This window comes from Pinus tabuliformis, chromosome 2_1 (genome assembly GCF_031772625.1).
Source record: "Pinus tabuliformis cultivar Carrire ecotype Pingquan chromosome 2_1, CPIR1, whole genome shotgun sequence".
NCBI lineage: Eukaryota > Viridiplantae > Streptophyta > Pinopsida > Pinales > Pinaceae > Pinus > Pinus tabuliformis.
In genome coordinates this window covers 565,810,897-565,819,347 of record NC_142299.1, presented here as the reverse complement: position 1 = coordinate 565,819,347, position 8,451 = coordinate 565,810,897, and the positions used below count along the sequence as shown (strand labels likewise).

At 38.2% G+C, this 8,451-nt stretch overlaps 1 non-coding gene across 1 annotated transcript; it reads right to left on the bottom strand.

Moving 5' to 3' along the window:
• Window positions 1-410: 410 nt before the first annotated feature.
• LOC149201666 (small nucleolar RNA Z159/U59) lies at window positions 411-496 on the bottom strand. Its single transcript, XR_016254069.1, has one exon. It is a non-coding gene; the product is annotated as a small nucleolar RNA Z159/U59 (small nucleolar RNA).
• Between the last annotated feature and the right edge of the window lie 7,955 nt (window positions 497-8,451).

Sequence of the window (8,451 nt, the reverse complement as noted above, 5' to 3'; positions counted from 1 at the left end):
AAAGGCCATAATCCCTAGAATTTAAGCATATTTTCTCGAAAAGAAAAAGAGAGGGGGCACGCATCCTAAAATTGAAGCATATTATTTCAAAAGAAGCGGAGGGACCGCAAGCATTGATCTACAAAACGCACGAAAGCAATCACCTCTACAATGGTGACATATCCCCAACAGTCGGCAGAAAGAAAACATTAGTTAAAACTAACTTCAAATCTAACTGATCTCAAATCCGTTAGCTACGGACAGATTTCATACCGCCCCTCAGTATCTAAAAATACTCAACACAAACAATCAGTCCACTACTTTAACTTGTATAAACATCACAGGGGTTTCCAACAACCAATAATCAGATGACTTACAAGAATGTGCAGCCAAGATTCAGACCAAAAAAGAAAAAAAAAAACCAAAGCATAATCTCTTCAGTTCAGGTCTCCAAACATTTTCCGCATCTCTTATATCTCGGAAGAACGAAAGTTTGATTTTTAACATCACAAGAGATAATGGGAAATCCCAACTGAACATTCGATAAGCAACGAGAAAATCAAATAAAATACGTCGAACAGATGGTAATACCAGAGAAAGATTCCATGAAAACGACACCCTTTCCCTTCAAATCTCGCCGAATAGAAACATAGCTTCAAGATCTTTGCCCCTTCACTTATTTAAACTCGAGCGCTTAGGGTTAGGGCATACGCAATCTTATTGAACTCGCACCTCAAACCCTAACTCAGGTTAACTACATAGCTCTAGTTATATTAGTACACTCCACTCCACTCGAGGATCAAACCCTAACTCTATTTAATTAACATCACTGTTGTTTGTATCCTTATCCTCTCAGAGGTTAAGGCCGAGTTTGGCCGTGCGTTTGGGATGCAAGTGCTTTGTTGATGTGACACGTAATCAACCTTGGTGGAGTTGATGCAATGTTTTACGGGTAGTATTTGGTCTGTACTATATATCTATGTGTTTTTAGATCTGATAAATAATCAACATTGTTATATGGATAGTATTTGGTTTGTAAGGTGATATTTATGTGATTTTATAGAGTATTTTTTTATCGAGGTGTATTTAGGTGTTGCCATTTTAGGGTTAATTAGGTTTATTTCTTTCATTGAAGGTCAATTTTTGTTAGTGATATGTTGAGTTTATATTAAGTATATTGTTACAATGCTTTTAAGTTTTAATGTTTTACAATTTTGTTGTAATTTTTGTTAGTGATATGTTGAGTTATATTAAGTATATTGTTATAATGGCTTCAAGTCTTATTGTTTTACAATTTTGTTGTTGTAATAGCTTATAGTCTTGTTGTTGTAATGGTTTTAAGTGTTGTCAATTTTTCGAAAGCATGTCTTTTGACATCTTTAACTCACAATTGTTATATGACAAGACATCTTTAACTCACAATTGTTATATGACAAGACATCTTTAACTCACAATTGTTATATGACAAGGTGACAAGTGATTGGTTGTTCTATAATGTAGCAAGTGACTTGAATGGCGCATCCCCTATATTGGAATTTTATTCCATATTAAATAAGTGATTTCTAAAATAGGATATCTTTATATAGGGATTTCATTCCATATTAAATGCTTATCTGGTCAATTGTTTGTAATAATAACAATATAATTTTAAGGTCACAGTGAAGCTAGACAACAAATTGGTTTCTCACACCCCTTGTTCGTGGGACAAGGGACCTACCTCCGCATAGTGATTTGACTACTAAAGTCTACAAAGGCATGCATACTCCACCCTTCTAGATTTGAACCTGTGACCTCTTAGAGGAAGCACATGTTCTTAACCATTATGCTCACTTAAGTTGTACGTGAGCATCATCGTTAAATGTCTGTTGTGAATAATCCTATACACATTAAAATCATGACATAGTTAATTTACAAACATATTAGAAGCTTTTGAACAATTTACATGATTTATTTAGCCCGTGATTATAATCTATGTAATATTAAAGAATATCTTTGAAATGACATATTTTATAATAGAACTTTATATCACGGTAATAATATCATCTTCTTCTTCTAATAGAAAAATCACCTTGTAGACTATTGAGAATGCAGATAACCTCATCAGCTTATTGCAACCATGCATTTACCACCTATAACTAGGAAATCTTCTCAAGGATTTCACAAGGAGACCTGAAGATCCAATTCATAGCTTGCTTTAGCTAAAAGATTTTCCTTTTCCCCTGTTATAGTCTAACAATTCTCAAATTAAGATTATCTTACCTATGCAAATAAGAGGAATTCACCAAATCTTAAACTCAAGGCCAGTTAAATCTAGCCAAGGCATTTGCCTCATCTCCATTTACTAAAAGTTAACTTCCCATATTAACTCATACAACTCACCTTGTTATGTATCATTAACATACTCAAACAGTTTCACTGGTTAACATGACCCATACATCTATATGACAATGTACACACGCACACAAAACATATGCAACATATATGTAAAACAATGTTATATTAGCATTATATGCCACATCCATTCATTAATCACATAATTTGGGAAGACTTTTCCTTTGTAATTAACACCAACTTACTACAAACCTCAAACGTTCCTCCCAACCATAGACCACAGTAATCTATGACTTACTCTCGAGCCAAGGCCATAACTCCATAAGGGAAACGGCTTACTTAGAGCCAACTACATCATGCAGTCAGTATTATTCGGGTATTGGGCCAAACCCCGACTTCGGCAACCTCCCTAACCACAATCTTTTATCCCCCATCTTACACACCTAAGATAGTGCACCCTTTCACTACCTCCACAATCCATCAAGCAATGTCTGTGTACACCCTTTCACTATCTCTACATCCCATCAGGGTATGTCACCACTCCTCTTGGGCCTCAAGTGCAAAACAGTCAGGAAGTCTCAAAAAAATTGTGGCTCCAAGAGTTCTAAATTCCATTGGAAGTCTTCTGAGCACTCCTACAACCTTATTTTGGGCAAATTTTCCCACCAATTTCCCTTCCACGCTCCATCCTTACCCGGGAAAGTAAGGAACTTGGTCCTAGCAATATATCAAGTTTTTTCCATGTCCATTTTTTAAGCGATGGTGTTGGGTTAATTCAAGCTCTTGCCTTCGAGTTTGTGCTTAATCCCACAGCACCAACCATGGATTCCATGACGTGCACCTTTCTTCCTCAAACCAAAAGCTCCACTCAGAGACGATACGAGTCGAGATAGTACAAGGCAATTGAGAAAGGGCATGATGATTCAACTAAGGGAAGGATGACTTTTTGTATGCATGTGTGAAACCCTCCAAGTGTCAAATGAAAAACTCCCTTCCCCAACACTTGGAGACTAAACTTTTCTTATGTTTGTCTAACCTATGTTTTATGTGCCTAGTCATTAGTCTTTGTCTTGGGTTCCATCCCCCCCCTCTTACCTTTCCTCTTGTGGAGTTTTAACCCCTCATTTCTCACACTTGACTTAATCTATAGTAGTTGTATTTATTTATTTATTCATGAAATGGTTTACAACATGTCCTTAGGTCAAAATACATAAGCAACAACACCTAGCTCAACAACCTAATAAAAATATGTACAAGACAATATGGAGGTATTCATGGGTGTTACGTTCCCCTCCGTCTTATTTAAGAATTATCCTTAATGCATTGTACATGTGTACAATGAAAATAAATGCGGGTATGCCTCCCACATGTTTACCCCCAACTCCCATGTAATGTCTTCAGGGCTATAATGGCTTCATTAGACCTTTAGCAACCCTATTGCCTTGTTTCGTGGGTTTTTTACCTTTCTATCTAGAATGCATATTGGGTTTACCTAAAAATCCCCCACCTAAATCACATTCCAATTTATCACGTGATTAACATTAGGCACACACTTTTTAAGTAAGGAAACATGAAACACATCATGAATATGCATGGATGTAGGTGATGCAAGTTGATATGCAGTTGAGCCAATTCTTTTTAAGATTTTGAATATCTAATAAAAATGAGTTGCTAGCTTTGAATAACTTCCAAATTTTATTGAACTCCTTTTGGCTTTCAATTTTAAGAATATATGCTAGCCTGCTTTGAATTCCGTATTTACTTGACCCCTGTCGACATAGCTTTTATGCTTGCCTTGAGCAACCTTCAAGTTTAATTTAATTTTTATCACTTTTTCCTCCATTTCCTTGAGCAACTCTAGCCCAACAATAGTTTTGTATACTAGGTTATCCCAACTCACAAGTGTGATGCATTTTCGACCATACAAAGCCTAAAACAGGCTCATCCATTAGGATGCTTAGTATCCATTGTTGTTTGCAAAATCTACTAGATGCAAGTACACCTCCCACTTTGATGGTTTATCTGTCACATACATTTTGATCATATCTTCAATCACTTGGTTAACTCTTTCAATTTATCCATCTAATACTAGATGGTATGATGTACTGAAGTTTAAACTAATTCCAAACCATTTGAACTGTCCTTTCCAAAAATTAGAAGTGAATTTGGGATTCGTGGCGAACATGATTGCTTTAGGTACCCCACAAAGTCTAGTTATTTCCCTCATAAATGTCTCTGTAATGTTGGCTACCTTGTAGGTCAACTTCATAGGAATAAAATGAACAAATTTAGTGAGTTTGTCCACGACCATCATAATGGAATCATGTTGTTTGGTCATTCAAGGTAATTTCGTAACATAGTTTATGGAAACAATTTTGTACTTCTATTCAGGGATGAGAATGTGTTGAAGTAGTCTTGTTGGATGAATATGTTCAATTTTGGAATTTTTGGCACTTCAAACATCTAGTTATGCAATCAATCAATTCCTTTTTCATACCTGGCCAATAATATTGCATTTTGCAAGATGACAAAGTCTTTTGGTATCTTAAATGCCTGATGTAGGGTACATTGTGCATTTAATTTAATACCTTCTTTAGCTCTAGTGAGTTTCATAAATAAACTCTAAGTTTATACAAGAGAAGCCCATTCTTGCTAAACTTATAATCTCTGTATTTAGGTTGTAGGTTATTTTGTTGTAAGACTTCTCCAATTTGCATGTATTGTGGATCCTTATTTCCAATCTCTAGAATTTTGATCTTTAAATCAAGCTTGCATACATTGATGGTTGTAACATGTATCTCGCAATTATTCTGCTAAACTTGTCTACCACGTTGTTTTCTTTCTTTTTTATGTACTTGATTCTAAAATCATATTCAAATAGAAATTCTATGTAACACCCTCCTCCCACATTTACCCAAGCTAACCGGTCCACTAGGGTAAACATGTGATGAAGAGTCACTATGATGTGATTTAAACTCCTAGATCACCTTAAGGAAGTAGAACTGATAGACCAACACTTTAAAGACCTCCCTCAAGAGCTACAAAACCTTCAGGAGCTAACCAACCCCTGAGATAGCTTGTTTCTTGACTGAACTAGACCCCCAATCACTCCCATGACAAACCTTCTATGTGACTGATACCCTCTAGTCACTCACACAATAAGGCATCCATGCGATTATGGCCTTTTCCATGCAGTTTTGAGCCAGCGACCCTGAATTCTGAGCCACTTTTTCAGGGCTAGGACTCAAGCCTCTACCTAGAACTTCATGAAACTTCCATAAATGGTAAATAACATTGAGACAATGTTGCTAATACAAAAACTTCAACAAGGACTTGACCTTACCCCTAACAGGCATGATAAGCCTTCCATCAAACACATCATGAACATGTAATCTACACGTCATAACAACATGTCTGAACATAGGGACCTCGTACTTATCTAAGATTCATCAAGAAGGTTTGATGCATGACGTACATTCTCAACATGTCTTTCATAATCATGTTGACCCTCTTCGTCTGTCCATATGTATGTGGATGATAAGTTGTGTTGAAGGCCAACTTTGTACCCAAACCTACAAACAACTCTTTCTGGAATTTGGAAGTGAACTTAGCATCCTTGTCTGATACAATCTTCTTTGGTACACCATGTAACCTCACTATATTTATGATGAAGACCTGTGATACATCACTAGCTGAATACTTAGACTTCACTAGAATGAAGTGTGATACCTTTGTCAACATGTCCACCACAACCATGAGGGAATTGTGTTGTCTAGATGTCCTTGGAAAACCTATAATGAATTCTATGGAAATGACCTCCCATTTCCACTCTGGAATCAGAATCGGTTGTAGTAAACCACCTGGATGCTTACACTCTTCTTTTACATGTTGACGATCCAAGCATCTAGCCACAAACTCTGTTACTTCCTTCTTCAAATTCAGCCAATACTATAACTTTTTCACCGTTGTCAATGTCTTCTAATATCTTGGGTGACCTGAATACGGTTTAGCCTGAAATTCCCTCAAGATAAGCTTCTTGAGCTCACTATTGTCCGGCACATAGATCTGCAACCATGTTCTCTTTCCCTATAATGTGCCTAATTTCAAAGATGAACTGATGGAAATGAGATTTTGGGGGTAAGCCAAAATCCCTTTCCCTTAAATAAATTGATTATGATGCATGTGGGTTATGGCCCACAAAGCCTTATCGGAAGCGTTCTTTAGGCTTTTAAGCCTTTAACTATGGACCATTCAACATTATCAGAGCCTTTTCCCACACTATCGGAAGCTTAACATATCGGCGTTCAGCCTTAATCCTTCGGGGAACACCGATTTCAAATACACGGGGAATACTATGAAAACCCCGCTCCAGAACACCTTCTGAACTTCAAATTATATGCACCCGCTTTAATAACTATTAGCGGGTCCGGGTTCTTCCGCTGCTCTTCAGAACTCCGATCCAACAGAGCTCCGAGTGCCAATCACCCCAACCCCCGATCGTCGATTGGCCGATCGGTGATATCGCTTATCGGCTGTCGGCACTTCACTGTCCTGACTCCCCATTATCCTTTGTTTTACCAACAAGGGATTGCCGATTAGATCTCAACTGTTGATCTAAAATTGATCCAATGGTTGTGATTTATCAGGCCTGTTGCTATCAAAATATCATGGGAACATCGTTGTGGAAAAAGGATAAGGACCGGACCCGATAACAAATATAGGCCCGGTATATAATGTTTGAAATCTGAATAGAGGTTTCGGAGCGTGGTTTCCAAGGGTTCCTGTGTGTTTATGTATTATGTGTGGCCGAAGGATTAAGGCTGAATGTCGATATGTTAAGCTTCCGATAGTGTGGGAAAAGGCTCTGATAATGTTGAATGGTCCATAGTTAAAGGCTTAAAAGCCTAAAGAACGCTTCCGATAAGGCTTTGTGGGCCATAACCCACAGGCCTCATAATCAATTTATTTAAGGGAAAGGAATTTTGGCTTACCCCCAAAATCTCATTTCCATCATTTGGTATCAGAGCAGGGAAAGTTTTCCTGCAAGGAGAAGGATTCCAGAGAGAAAGAAGAAGGAGCAGGAGGTATAGTTGTTTAAAGCTGGAAAGTTTATGGTCTTACTGTCGTGCAGATAGTGACAATCGAAGGTGAGAAGATTGCAACAAACCTAGAGTATGGAGTGCTCATTTGGTTCCAGAGGAGAGAACCTGAAGGATGTCAAAAGACTGAGTGAAAAGAGCTTGGTGAGGTATCATGTAGCAGAGGAAGACTGTTATTGCAGAGGTTTGGTTGCAGCTCACAAAAGACCATGAAGGCAGTTCCACTGAAGAAATGTAGTGGGTAGAATTGCTAAGGACAAGGAGAAGCATATGACCAGGAGGTCATAAATTTTTGTGCCTCAAGAGTCTGATGCAAGAGCATCCAGCACCCTTAGAAAAAGGGAGGAATCCAAAGTGGAGCGAAGAGGAGTACGTGGACCAGGGGAGTAGACTATATTTGTGAAATCAAAGATAGGTGCGATGTAGTCAAGAGGAGACTGTTATAAGGCTGAAATGCCTTAGCTGTAATCGTCCTATATGTGTGTGTGTGTGTTTGTATTCCCAGCGTGTCTGTAGAATGTCTCTTTTCCAACTCTATTTCATATGTGTGTGCGAATGATATAAATCCCGGCTGCATGTATGTGATCAACTATCGACCATGATAGGATCGATGGCGATCCAATATAAGATTATTATGTGTGAAATCATGATGTGAATGCAGGTGGGTAGAGGAAGTTATGCGTGCTTTGGTAGACAATGGTAGAGAACTGTGTTTTAAACACAAAAATCCATCAAGCGGTGGATGAATGCTAGGAAGACTAAGTTAAAGAGGAAAGGGGAAAGAATACTCACGAACCGTTGGATCTGAATGATCAACGGTCGAGATCCTTTACCCCATCGGCGGCAGAACCAAATATCGCATCGGCAGAGTCCTCTTGGAACAATATCGGAACTGCCATTGAATCACAACGACAGCGATATGCGATTAAATCGCAACTGTCGGATCTGACGTCAGATCGATGGCCTAGATGCGATCGGCGATTGCATATCGGGGAGGCCAAAGTCAAGGGACAGTAGATAAGCGACGACCGATACGCCGATG